We start from the raw sequence: 13,971 nt of genomic DNA, 5'->3' as shown, positions 1-13,971 counted from the left end.
TTATGTTTTTTCAAAAATTCGTAAAAATTATCCAGAGCTGGAATTGCATATAAACTATATGTTTTTGGAAAGAACTAGTCCTGGGCTACTCCCACTATGCCGGTACCCTAATTCATGTCTTCTCAAAGTGTCGATTTTTTTCATTTGAAAATTTTATATTTAACCACAATTTTTTATGAGTATACACTTATTTTAATTAATTTTTATTTTACATATTTATTTTCGGAATATATTTTAATATATTTTTACTTGTTTTCACAAAAACATTTTATTTGGCGTTTGTTTTATTAAAAAATCAATTAATTTAATTTGAAAACGAATTTTACAGTATGTGGAACGTATTTGACAAATGTGTTGTGGGACGTATCTGGCCGACGAATTTAACTTCACACCCTTAAGTATCATTTTTAATATTTCAATCAAATTTTGAGATCTAAAGTTTTAAAGGAAGGGAACAATTTTAATAACAAACACTAACAACGAAGGCGCGAATATATTAGCTTTAAAGGGAAGAAAGCTCGATGTAGTTAACCTAACGAACGCAACAAAAAGGTAGGTAGAACCACAAAGACCATACGATGTGACCCTGACATGGACATGAAAAAATTAGTATGATGGTACGTATTTTGAGTAGACACATTTGATTAAGGGTACAGCAACACAAAATTGGACCCGATTATGTTGGAAGAACAGTGAAACTCTGGAACACTTTTTTTGGACACTGTCAGACATTCGTAGAAGATAGATCGAAGTATTTTGGGAGTGATATTATTTCAAAAATAAAATTTCTTACGGACACTGATTGAAAGATTTCAAGGAATTACGTTCAGGAAACTGAGTTGCTGAATATTGAAAGGTAATGTATTTAGTGAACGATTTTATTTTTTACCCACAGACATTTTTCTTCCATGATCTAAGTATTGGACTGTAATTGAACAATAACTCGAACCAACAAAATTTAAAAGAACGAGAAACAAAATAAAGAGATTTTTCTAATGGATTTACAAGCTCCGAATCTATACTTGTCCAGCACATAAGGTTATCCTGGTATCGTATCATAATGTTTTTAAAATCCTGCATTTAGCCTTGTTTGAGACGATGATGTCATTATAAATTGTACAAATAGAGTTGTCTTTGTGCTGTTATAGCGTCGCAAATATATACGACGACTCAAGAGTGAACTTTTCATTTGTACCGTTATCATCTACAATGAACGAATATAACAAATATAAAGAAAGGAATGATAAGTTATAAACATTTAGCCACTTCGAAAAATAGAACAGGGAGTATGACAACTATATAAATAAAAAAATAGTTCCAAAAAATCAGAACGAGAAGCTTCCTGCAAGTATAATGAGTGGGACCGAGATTATTCCAAAAATTACATCCCATCGAAAAACTGATCGGAAAATACTAAAAAGGTTTTGAAACATTGAATCGCTAAATATGATATTTTAAACTAATAATTTTCTAAAAAGGAGCGCACAAAATGCATGGGCATGGGTGTTATTTCCAAGCTGACTTAAGAAATCCATTATAACAAGATCAAACCACTTTGCAGATGTATATAGTAGTGGATATAAGTGTTTTATTATATATTGCCAGAATCAGTGAGATTTCTCAATAGATAATTGGTTTATAAATGATGTATATAATGTATTTGCCTGGAATGACCTTCCATCACGAAAACCATTCACCCTTTTTTCCCATCTGGCAACTAAGTCAGAATTCGTTATGCCCAAGACGAAATGAATAATACCTAGTGTACAGTTTTTTCTGCCATTACTCTTAATATATTCAACCTATATCGGGTTATTAGTTGCTTAGGGCTTTTATCATTGACAGAAGGTTATATTACTTTGCAAGTGTTGAAAGTTATCTGATTGACACTCCCTAGGGAATGGCCAAGACGATTCCTCTGTGAAAAGTCTAACCAGCTAACTACTTTCGGTCTATGAGCAAGTATTTCCCGGGCAATGGCTTAAATGTATCCTCCTCAAGTTAGCTAGAGTTAAAAGGGGCCCAGCCATTTATGCTGAATGGTCGTACACACTTCTCAGAAAGTAGATAATAACCGCTGAATCATGTCTGAACCGCGGGACTAGACGTGCAGATAGTAGACCAATCACCAATCTAGGGGAAGAGGGTTAGCAACCCACATCACCTGAAATTGCTAACGAATTGCTAATTGTTTGGCGCCCTATACTCCACATTTTGAGACTTAGGTTTCAAATGTTATCAAACATTTGACCTAAATTTTATACTATTAGATATTGTTACTTGTGTAATTCCACTAATTCAATAAATATCGAATAGAAGGTATGCCTAAAACTTTGTTATAACATCATTATCTTTTCAAGGTATTAGAAGTGTATTGAAATTATATTCCATACTAGAGTAATCTCTTCCAAACTGCAACTTTATGCTCATTAGGATTTAATATAGGAATTGGATACTATTTGATACTGTTACTTGTATAACTTCATTGATTCGATAAATATCGCCTATAACTTCGTTATAACATTATATTTTTAAAGTTCTTAAAAGTGTTCTTAAAATTGAGATTTCAGTGAGTAGTGCAACTATATGATCTTAGGAATAAAAAATAAACCTTCCATGGAACATAAAACGACCCTAATGTTCTCCTCTAGATTCCTTAGCAATTTTAAATCTTGAGAATATTCTGTACTTCAGTTAAAATACTGCTTTTACAAGACTAATTCTCCTGCTAAGTCGTTTGTAAAATGTTTAAAAAAAAATCCATCAATAAAAATAAGTAAACATAGTAAGTCTTTGTTTATATACATTTATATCCCCCATACTTCTTGAAACTATCGTACTTTTCATTGGTAATTTTCCATACAAATTAACTTTACAAAAGTTTGTTATTTTCTAGAAGTTTTTCTTGATAAGAATGCATCAAAAATTTCATTAAAATTGAAATTGTCATTAATGGCGATTTTCTATTCTGATTTTCACATTATCACAAATACATTCATACTTTAACAGTAAAGAAGAAAAAATTAGATACGTATACTAATACAAAGTGATATCTGACTTTAAGTCCGTATGTCTGTCTGTCCGTGGGTCTTTATGTAAGTTTAAATACATGTAAAATGTATAACAGCGAAAAAAAATTAAATTTATATTTATATGATAATAATTTTTTTGGACGGACTTGTTGCTCTATCTGTTTGTTTGTCTATCTGTCTGTCTGCCGTTGGGTCGAAGTTATGTTTAAAATTTCAAATGAACTAAAGGGTTTTTTGTCATTAAAACTACTTCAAAACCATTTGTATGTACATTTTAGTTGAGTGTAAATTATCATTGTATATATCTAGCAAATATACAAATACAACAACTATTAAAATATGCGTGAAATGCGTAACAGGTAACATGAAAATCCATAAAAATCTAAACAAAAATTTACTATTTCTACCTGTTTTATTTCGAAAAATATATATATGTGTGTTTTTTTATTTAATTTAATAGAAATATTTTGTGGCACCCTACCAAAGACGATAAAGGTGTGTATGAGTTTAGCGTGTGGTAGGTGACAAGATTTCTTTTTTATTTACGCATTTATTCAAGTGTCTTTGTTTGCTAATATGGCATTGGGAATTTAAATTTTGTTGATTTTGGTAGTCAAGGAAAGTTTGTAAAAATCATGTGTTTAAATAGCGGAGGGACCCAGCCCTGTTTTTTTAATTCGAAAACGCTTATATACATAGGCAAATAGAAATATGCTATACTCCAGTTTATAGGCTATAGTCCAGACTATATTCTAATTTATAGTCTAATTTATAGACTATAAGCTATAGCTCAGATTATACCCAATAGTTCAGACTGTATGCTATAGTCCAGACTTTACCCTATAGTCCAGTCTATAGGCTATAGTAGTATTTAAACAAGAGGTTTAAAGGCGATAGTCTAGACTGTAGGATAAAGTTCAGACGATAATCTAGATTAAAATCAATTCCTTGACAGAATTCGTGGATGGAGTATTCGCTAGAGTAGAGTATTATTCAATCAGCTTGTGATTATATAGGATAAAGTTCAGACAATAATCTAATAGTCCGAAATACAAACTAGTTCAGACTATGGGCTATAGAACAGACTATAGACCATACTAAAGACTATTGACCAGACTATAGTCAAGACTATAGGCTATGGTCTAGACTTTAGGTTGTAATCCATACTATGGGCTATAGTCCGGACTATAGGTAATAGTCCTGACAATGTTTTAGACTACATAGCCTATAGTCCAAACTATAGGCTATAGTAGGGACTATCTGATATAGTCGAGACTATAGGCTATAGTCCAAGCTAGCAGCTATAATTTAGACTATTAGCTATAATCCATACTATATGCTATATTACAGACTACAGGCTATAGTTCAAACTAATAGCTATACTTTAGAATATAGGCTATAGTCCTGGCAACATGTCAGGCTATAGGCTACAGTCCATACTATAGGCTATATTAAAGACTATAGGCTATAGTCCAGACTGTAGGATATAGTCGAGAGTAGTCTATAGTCCTGGCTATAAGCCAGACTATTGGCTATAATCCATAAAGATCTTACAGACTATAGGCTGTAATATATGACTGTAGGCTATAGTCCAGACTAAAGGATATAGTCGAGACTAGCAGCCTATAGTCTAGACTATAGGATATATTAGAGACTATAGGATATAGTCGAGACTATATGCTAAAGTCTCGAGGCTAGTCGAGACTATAGCCTAGTCGAGACTATAGCCTAGTCGAGACTATAGCCAAGTCGAGACTATAGCCTAGTCAAGACTATAGCTATAGGATATAGTAAAAGCGCGGATAAAGCTTGCTTTCTTTTTTAATTTAATATTTTGTTTTTAATGCTTTTGATATTTTGTATGAAAAATTTTCGGTTTGGGACTAGTGATAATCGCCCTTTCCCACTGCGGATCCAATCCAGACTATGTTTAGATTATAAATTCGCTATTTCAAGTAGGGTTGCCACTATTCAACCAAACAGTTTTAAAAACCTGCCATCTTAATGCTTAATTTTTATTTTGTTTTAAATAATATACAATTTATATTTAATAAATTTGTAAATTTCTTCTTTTTCTTGTTCAAAAACCATTCGATTGTGAATAGTGAATTGAATTTAAACTTTTTTTCTCTTCTTCTAAATAATTAATAATTCATGTCTGTTCATTAAAATGTTAATTTGTCTTTAGTTTGCTAGGTTTTTTTCAACTAAGTTTAGTTTTTGTTGACGATTAATGTCAAACAATTTTCATATCTACATAAATGTTTTTTTCAAATAAAAAAATATTTTTGAACAAAAAAATTATTGAAAAAAAATCATTTAAAACAAGATTTTTCTATGTATTTTTTTTTTGTTGCGAACAACATTTTTGATAAAGATCTTAGTTAATTTATATTTCATATTATTTTATTGGTAAAATATTGAAATGATTTTGTTTGATTATAAAGTTTTCAGTTCAGTTTTTTTTAAGTTTTTTTTTTTTGTTATGAAAAATTATTTAATTATAATTTATGTAAAATGACAAGCGTTCGAAACAAAATGTAGCAAAATTATTTATGACAATGATGATTTGGGGGATTGAAATGAATTGGATCGGATTAGATTTAAATTTTGTAAAGAAAAGACAATGGTGGCTGGGGTTATTATTAAAAAAGATTTTTAAGAAAAGGTTATTGTTGTTAATGAAGTCAATTTATGCAAATTTTCAATTGTCATACAAAATCCATTTATTACGCACAATTTAACAATAAAAATAAGTGTGAATATTAATTCCTTTGTAACAGGTGTTTAGGCTTAGGCTTTGAAAAGGGAGATTATATATATCACACACATCATATTATGATCTTAGAATTCTTAAAGTGTTTATAACCTAAATGGGTACAGAAAATTGTTTTTTTATAATATGTTTTTAATTTTCAGTCTAATCTCTTGAATATATTATGTTTTAGGGTCCCAAAAAGATCTCAGCCCTTAAAGTAGTAAACTCACGTTTTCAGTAATATATTGTTTCACAGATATTCTTTAAATTTCGCTTTAGTTTAAAGCAAATTTTTTCGAAAACTTTATATTTTAGTGTTCATTTTGGTTTTAAACGTTTTAAATATTGTTGTTCGATTTTAATCTAAATCTGTCTTCTTCTTATCAAACAAACAGCCCACTTCATTGAAAATTCCAAAAATTTAGAAAAAAAAATTCAAACCAAGAAGCCAAAGAATAATTTTATGTTTTTTACAATGTTAAAATTTAAATGAGATTTTAATGGGAGTTTTTCTTATTATGCCTTTTTAAAGGTTTCATAAACTCATAAATTTATCAAAAATTTATATCACGTAACTCTTTCTCGTAAGCATATTTGTGTTTGATTTAATTTTATTTTTTAGTTTGATATACATTCAAATTATAAAAGAATACATTTTGTTAAAATGTTTCTTCTACCCATAAATTCCATTTCAACATTATTTTATGTTTCTTACTTTGATTATTTATTAGCTGTTGACAATTTGCGACACTTTTGGTTAGTTTTAATTCTTTACTCTCCTTTCAAAAACAATTTTTTACAACTTTAATAACAGAAGCCGCCACTTAAGGCAGCCTAATTTACGTTTCAAAAATAGTTTGGTGTCCCCTGTGTCGTAAGCCCATAAAACCAAAAAACACATTAAAAATTTAAACGCCAACATTTGCAATTTTTTCGTAGAATTATTTATTTTGTTTTTCAATTTTGTACGCTAAAAAAATTTGTTTTACACTTTTAAAATCACGCCCGAAGAAAAGGGTCACTGAAAGCTGAAATTTTTATAAAAAACGTATTTTCTTAGAAGTCTGTCTTTAAAAAGCCGCATATGAAAAAAAGCTTAAGATTTCTGTTTTAATCCAAAGTAATAAAACTTCCCACGTACATTTTTAACCTGGAAAACGTTTTATCACAAACAACTAACCAAATTTTAAAGAATTTCTGAAATAAACTTTTTTGAATTAAATGTGAAAGATAAATGAATATACTGCTGAAATCTTTTTAATTGTGTAACAAATTTTTTTCTAATTAAGCATAAAGATAACTTCTAAGGAAGTAAAAACAAGCACAACTTATAATTTTAGGCTGCACTTCATTAACTTCCTATTTATAACCCAAGAGTCTAACAACACACATCCTGGTAGGATTATAGCAGTACAAAAGGACTTAGTTTAAGCTAACAATTAAAGTTTCCATTGAGTGGATAATGATCCTCTGCTTGTCACCATTGTAACAGTAGATTCCACTGTTACATTGTAACAGTAGATTCCACTGTTACAATGGTGACAAACTGAGAGTATTATCTTTTACTTAAATTCAGGTGTTAAAACCGATTTTTACGGAACTTTAAACTATGGGTGATCATGAATGCCGAAGATCATGCGGGCGATATACAATCCACTATGATCACTACATTTGTTTTGGAGAATATGTAATTGTATTTCTTACCAGCCACTTTTGGGCTTCACGACAGAATATTAAATCTTCCAAAAAAACTACATCTAGACCCTACTATATAATAAAAAAATATTCGCATGTTAGGCAGCCACTGTACGACTAAACGGACTAATCGAAAAAAATAATAACTTTCGAAGGATAAATACCTTTATTTGTGAGATAAATTTGGATCGATTAGTATCCAAGTTTGTCCCATGCTAACAATAGTTCAGTTCTATTTCTGTTCTAGTTCTGTTCTAGTTTTGTTCTAGTTCTAGTTCTGTTCTAGTTCAGTTCTAGTTCAGTTCTAGTTCAGTTCTAGTTCCGTTCTAGTTCTGTTCTAGTTCTGTTCTAGTTCTGTTCTAGTTCTGTTCTAGTTCTGTTCTAGTTCTTTTCTAGTTCTGTTCTAGTTCTGTTCTAGTTCTGTTCTAGTTCTGTTCTAGTTCTGTTCTAGTTCTGTTCTAGTTCTGTTCTAGTTCTGTTCTAGTTCAAGTAATATGTAAAACTATACATATTACTTGAATAAAATATTCTTATTAAAAAAAAAAAAGTTCTGTTCTAGTTCTGTTCTAGTTTTGTTCTATTCTCTAGATATATTCTTTTCTGTTTTATTTTTCTTGTTTTTTTATAGATATCTCAAACTGATTAAAATAATAGATCGAAATGATGAGATGAGGTTCATCTGACCCACTTTAAGCTTAAAATTCTGAAATTAGTTTTTTTTTTTGTTTTTTCTTTTTGTAGAAAAATTTTGAAGTTTCCTGTTTTTAAATTATACTTTTTCATAGAAAATACTCGTAAGAGATTTTTCTAAATATTTTTCCCCAAATTCTAGCTGTAGGGTACATAGAAAATGACAACGACAAACTATAATAAATCAATGGATGTATAAATGAGCGACTAGAAATATGTATATTTAAATGGTAAAATAAATTGTATGTAGTTTGAATTAATGAATTAAAAAAAATCTTAAAACTTATTATAGACCTTAACTTTTTTTTAATTTTTGGCCGTAAACTTTTTTTAATTGTTGAATAACTTTTTAAAAAGTTTAATTAAAAAAATGTTTCTGACATTAAAAAATATAAAAAAAACTAGTTGTAGTTTTAAGCACAGTGGGGTGTAGTGAAAAAACAAAACAAAAGTTATTAACAACTTCTTTAAGTTCGATTAAGTTTTTTTTTTTGTTAACGAGATAATTTTATTAGCGTGTAAAAATAGGAATGGGATTTTTTTACAATTTACAAAGTTTCAAGGTATAAAAGTTTGTTAAGAGGGCATTACAAAAATTGTAAAAAATGAGAGTTTAATAAATGTTGTGAAGTAATTGTGTAAAGTTTATTACTTGTTAAAATAGTTTGTTTTTAATGTTTTGTTAAAAGAGAGGTGTGCGTATAAAATTGTAATAAACTTGTAAAAATAGTAAAACATTTCTAGATGTTTTATTAATAAACATTTTTTTAATTACATATATGTATTTTGGGAATTTCGGTTAAAAGCTTTTAAATAAAAATATTTCATGCTTAACAAAATAGCAAACACAGAAATTTGATCTTAATAAAGTTATGATTTGAAATCAAATTGCTTTATCACAAACTTTATTATACGTTTACTACTAGAGTATTATGGTTATATGCTTAAGTTTGTAACACCTAAAAATAAAGGTAAGAATATTTCTGAAACCCGAACTTATTTGATGCAGCTTTAGAAAATTACTTCAACTTATATATACATTTACCTTTGAATAGACATTTAAGTTTTTTTATGAACCCAAATCAGGCGGTTTTCGGATTTTCAATATAGATCCACAGACCAGTTTTTCAACTTGTTTAGAGCCATCCTTGTAGCAATGGATTTCGGCAGGGGTTAATTCTAATGTTTCTTTCTTCTAGGACTAATGTCTTAAAGTTCGGTAAGTGTTAATTCTAATGTTTCTTCCTTCTAGGACTAATATCTAAAATTTGTTTGATTCTCCAACATTGCTAAACCTAAATCAAAAAAACACGTACGTAGCACTGTATAATAGGCTTCCAGATAAAAGAAGCGCAAGTTATTTATAATTGGTCATTTCTCAAAGATCACATTTGGAGCATATGGTTGTCCTATATAGCCCTCAACATCAATATGCTTTATTGGTTGTATCCTTATCCATTTTAGATTTTGATCGATAATGACGTCTAAGTAATCCAGTGTGGTTACCTAGAATAATGGGGAATAGTTATATATATATTGAATCTCTAAGCTTATGAATCCATTCCTTATCCAGTCGCCCGGTCATCCTACAACTAGTCTACGGAATGGATAATCATGTCAAATGAATATCAAAGTGCTTTACATGAACACTCTGTTGGCCTATTCACGGTCGGCTTTTTTAACCACGGTGCTACTCACCACCGTCCCATTGTGAGTCCTTCACGCAAGTCTCAATTTACTTATATGGAATTTTCGGTCCAGTAGACGTGCACTTTGCTTAAGTTCTCGAACTATCCAATCTTTGCCATATTAACCGCGTTGGCGAATGACACATGTCATAAATCAAGCTCAATTAAACTCCGACAAATGAGAAAACCCCGTATTGATGCTATGAGGAATACCATATTCCTACAAACTTTGTCATCATCTAAAGACTCGCCCCAATACATTCATTGACCTCTTTCTGAGATGGCTTCTGTTGTTTCGACAACAGCACCAGGGGACAAAATTTGTATAACACAGATCTATATTTAATTGACAGAAGTGTCATTGAAGTCGAAGAGCTTTACGGAAGTACCTGGCGTGTAGCCCTATCTCACGCTGGTACTTTTACAATCACTGGGTGAGTATAATGAACAACTCACCACCTTGTGTATTTTAACGCAGGTCGCATTTTTTTAACTCAAGTACTTCAGCAATCAAATCTCTTACCATTGCTGCCCTGTTTACGGCACATTCATTTAGATTTACGGGTGAAGTGAGGCCGGCATACCTCTACATTCATCCCGTATCATCTACAATTGATACCAACTCCGTCATTCCACTGTGGGGTAACTGTTGTCATTCGGCAACATCACCAAACTTATCCCGAAATATTGACTTTATCTTACATCAGTCCTTTGACCGCCAGGGTCAAAAAAGGCCCTGGCCACTACGTGAATGCCGAAGAAACCAACTGACCAGCCAGGACATAGTCAAACTATGAAATAATTTCGAGAAAAGACAAAAACACCCGCTTTTAATGAAAAATTCGACATATGTAGTTTATATATTAATTGGATACCACGCCCTGTTTAACGCCTACCTTTACAAAAACAGTTATAATGGCAAATTCTTAATTATTTAAGCTCCAAAAGTTGATGGTGGATAGTCTGAATAAACTTCTGGTCATATAGAACTTATTTGTGTCACACATTTCTCTTCTAACCACACTGTGCTAGCTGCTTGAAATTAATTGAATATCGCCATAAAAGTGTTTAACCTACACGTGTACTTACAAGTGATTTCATACCGATTATGTTTGACTAATTCACTACTTGCACGTTTTAACTTCTTTTTACGATTTTAGGCCAAAAATGTTTTACATTATTTCTTGGTATTAAAATGTCGTTAACATACCTGCAACGAAAAAAAAAAACACAATAAATAGAATATTAATTAACAAATATAAAATATTTTATTTAATGAATGAAAAACAGTTTACAACAAAAATTAACATTTATAAAAGTTTTTGTCTAAAACTGACAAATATGTAGAAATATATTTTTATTGCTATTTTACATGATAATTTGGTAATGCTTTATAAAAAGGCCTACTAACCAAATTAAAAAAAGTCTTGCTAATTGTATTCCTATAGATACATATAACTAATACAACAACAATGGCTAACAAATAAATTCATTTTAACAAGTCTTTAAAACCCCATTAAGTCGAGGGGAAATTTCCAATTTTAATTATAACGCTTTTTTTATCACCTCCAATACAATAACTTGTACATAGTACCAATATGCTAAACATATTACGTTTCAATTTCAAATTACACACACACTTTTACCTAAATATTTGTTTGCGCATAGGCGCCTGCGCAGTGTACTAAGTAAACAATAGCTTTTTTTAAATTTCAAATTTAAATAATCATAAAATAAATTTTTTCTTCTCTATTGCGAATTAAGTAGCATTTTCCATTTTGTTATATTATTTCTTTATAAAGTTTTCTTTTGTGTGTATGTTTTTGGGAAAATTTCTGCTGGTTTTGTCGTTCTGGTTGTTGGTTCCATAAAAGACTACCAGTTAACGCCCATTAAACTGATAACACACCTGGAGGTTGTTGTTTTTAGTATTTAAACAAAAATTGATTTGTCATTAATGAAGGATTTTCCCCAGTGAAATTTTTTTGGGGGACTTTACATTTTCATATCGCAATTGAATTGTTTTAATGTTGGCTAATAAACTTGATAAACCAACTATTTATGACAGATAGTTTGACAGTTTTATGAGAGTAGCAAAATAATGTGAGTATTTAAATACTTTCAGAAAGAGCTTTCAATTAAGTCAACATACTTGATTTTTGAAGAACAAAGTCTATGTGAGAAATTCTTTTTGTAAACCGATTTGTAACAATAGATCGTAAAATAGACAGTAATAAACAAAATTGTCGATGATATATTCTCAAAAACATGGTAATGTATTGAAAGTTTGTACTTACATACTTAACTTCCAAATTGGCTTTAATATCATAATATAATTTCTTCATCTTTCATCGTCGCTCTCTGAATCTTTTTATGACAATCTTATGCTATGTATACACGTTTGTTAGATCTTACAACGTTGGCAGTAAAATGTGCAGAAAATATCTAATAACACTGTCAACATAACAATTTTGTTTTGCAATATTGTCAGTAATGGTTATTCTGACAACGTTGCAAAAGAAAAATTTTAAGTTCAGATTGTTTGATATTTTCTGAACATTTTACTGACAACGTTGTAAGATCTGACAACCGTGTATACATAGCATAAGATTGTCATAGAAAGATTCAGAGAGAGAGAGAGAGAGAGAGACGATGAAAGATGAAGAAGTTATATCACATCTAGAGATTTAGTTACATCAGTTCACCAAAGGCTAACACTCTAATGTTGCATTGGCCATGTATATTTCTCTACCTAAATTGATCTGTATCATCATTAGACCAATTTGCATTGGTCATGTATATTTCTCTACTGGACATTTTCATTCCCTTCGTGGACCTGAATTCATCGGTATCATAAGCGAATTGTTCTTAAGTTAAGAGGAATAATTAATTTGTCCTAGAATGGAAAAGATTTCCAGCGCCGGCTTAGCCTGAATGATGAATTCAGATCCAATTAGACATTGGATTGAAAGAGACTTGTACTTGTCGAAATGTACGTGGAAGTTGTGGTTTAAACCCAAAGTCGTGGGATGAAAATATTGGTTAAAAAATATATACCCATATACCTAGAGTGTGTCGCATGCATCCCGGTTATTTGAGAGGTCTCTTCGAAATGCACGTCGTGGTTGTGGTTTAACCCAAATTTGGGGGAAGAAAATATTGGTTAAAAAGTAATATACGCCCAGAAGTGTGATGCCGTTGAATTTACCTTTCTTTTCCGACTTTGTTTAGGGTAACTCTGTTCACGCAAAGAAAAAACATGGTTGTAGTAAACATGTTCTAAGTGCAACATATTATGGTTAAAATTATGATTGTAGTATAAAGATATTATAGTTATTGCACAATTTTAAAATATCATATTATGATTAAAATCAGCTAAAATATTTTATCATAGAACAACAAAAGATATAATGGTTATTTATAACAACATAACATACAATGGTTATATAACATATAGCGACATGACATATAATGATTATTTGTAAGTTTAAATATTTGTTAGTAACATAATATGTTTTAATCGTTACCATTACATAGTTATTTAAAAAATAATTCTTTTTTCAGTGAATCAGACTAAAATACTCATACTCAAACAAACAATATTGTTTAAATAGAATTAAAATAACAATTATATGTTTTTGACAACAATATATTGTTATAGTGAACATAATTTAGTTATAGTAGCCAACATAGTTCGAGTTTTTTCTCTGCGTGTTTATTTGATTTGATGAATTCATGTTCGATCGATCTACTAATTACGTCTATAGGCATTGTTGCCGAATTAAGAGAGTAAGTTTTTGCATTTTAGCAATGGGACAGCTATGTTCAAGGTGTTCGTACATGGACCGACAGAACCTTGCACAAACATTGCCACCAGCGTGAAAGATTCACAAAGGGACGGTGGTTAGTCGTCAAAAAACAGTTAGAAATAATTTCATAGCAAAGTTTCCCATTCGTTTAGTGCTATAGTTTTGCACATCACACAATATTGTTCCACTAACTAGTGCGATATTTTATGTTCACTAAGTTTATCAGAAGTTCACCTATAGGCTGTATGATCGGCTTGAAAATATTTAAATTAGAAATATATTCTAGAATTATTAAAAAT

The 13,971-nt window shown here is 30.3% G+C and overlaps 1 protein-coding gene across 2 annotated transcripts in view; it reads right to left on the bottom strand.

Moving 5' to 3' along the window:
• The window catches only part of LOC111676024 (mitochondrial cardiolipin hydrolase), a 115,099-nt gene that overhangs the window by 49,235 nt on the left and 51,893 nt on the right, over positions 1-13,971 (bottom strand). Inside the window, exon 4 of one of the 2 annotated variants that reach the window (XM_046945366.1) lies at positions 10,154-11,073. The exons of the other annotated variant lie outside the window; for it this stretch is intronic. The gene's annotated coding sequence lies outside the window, so the exon portion shown is untranslated. Of the gene's footprint in view, positions 1-10,153; positions 11,074-13,971 lie in introns of those variants that run through there. 2 annotated transcript variants of the gene reach the window in all.

This window comes from Lucilia cuprina, chromosome 3 (assembly GCF_022045245.1).
Source record: "Lucilia cuprina isolate Lc7/37 chromosome 3, ASM2204524v1, whole genome shotgun sequence".
NCBI lineage: Eukaryota > Metazoa > Arthropoda > Insecta > Diptera > Calliphoridae > Lucilia > Lucilia cuprina.
This window is presented reverse-complemented; position numbering and strand designations above follow the sequence as displayed.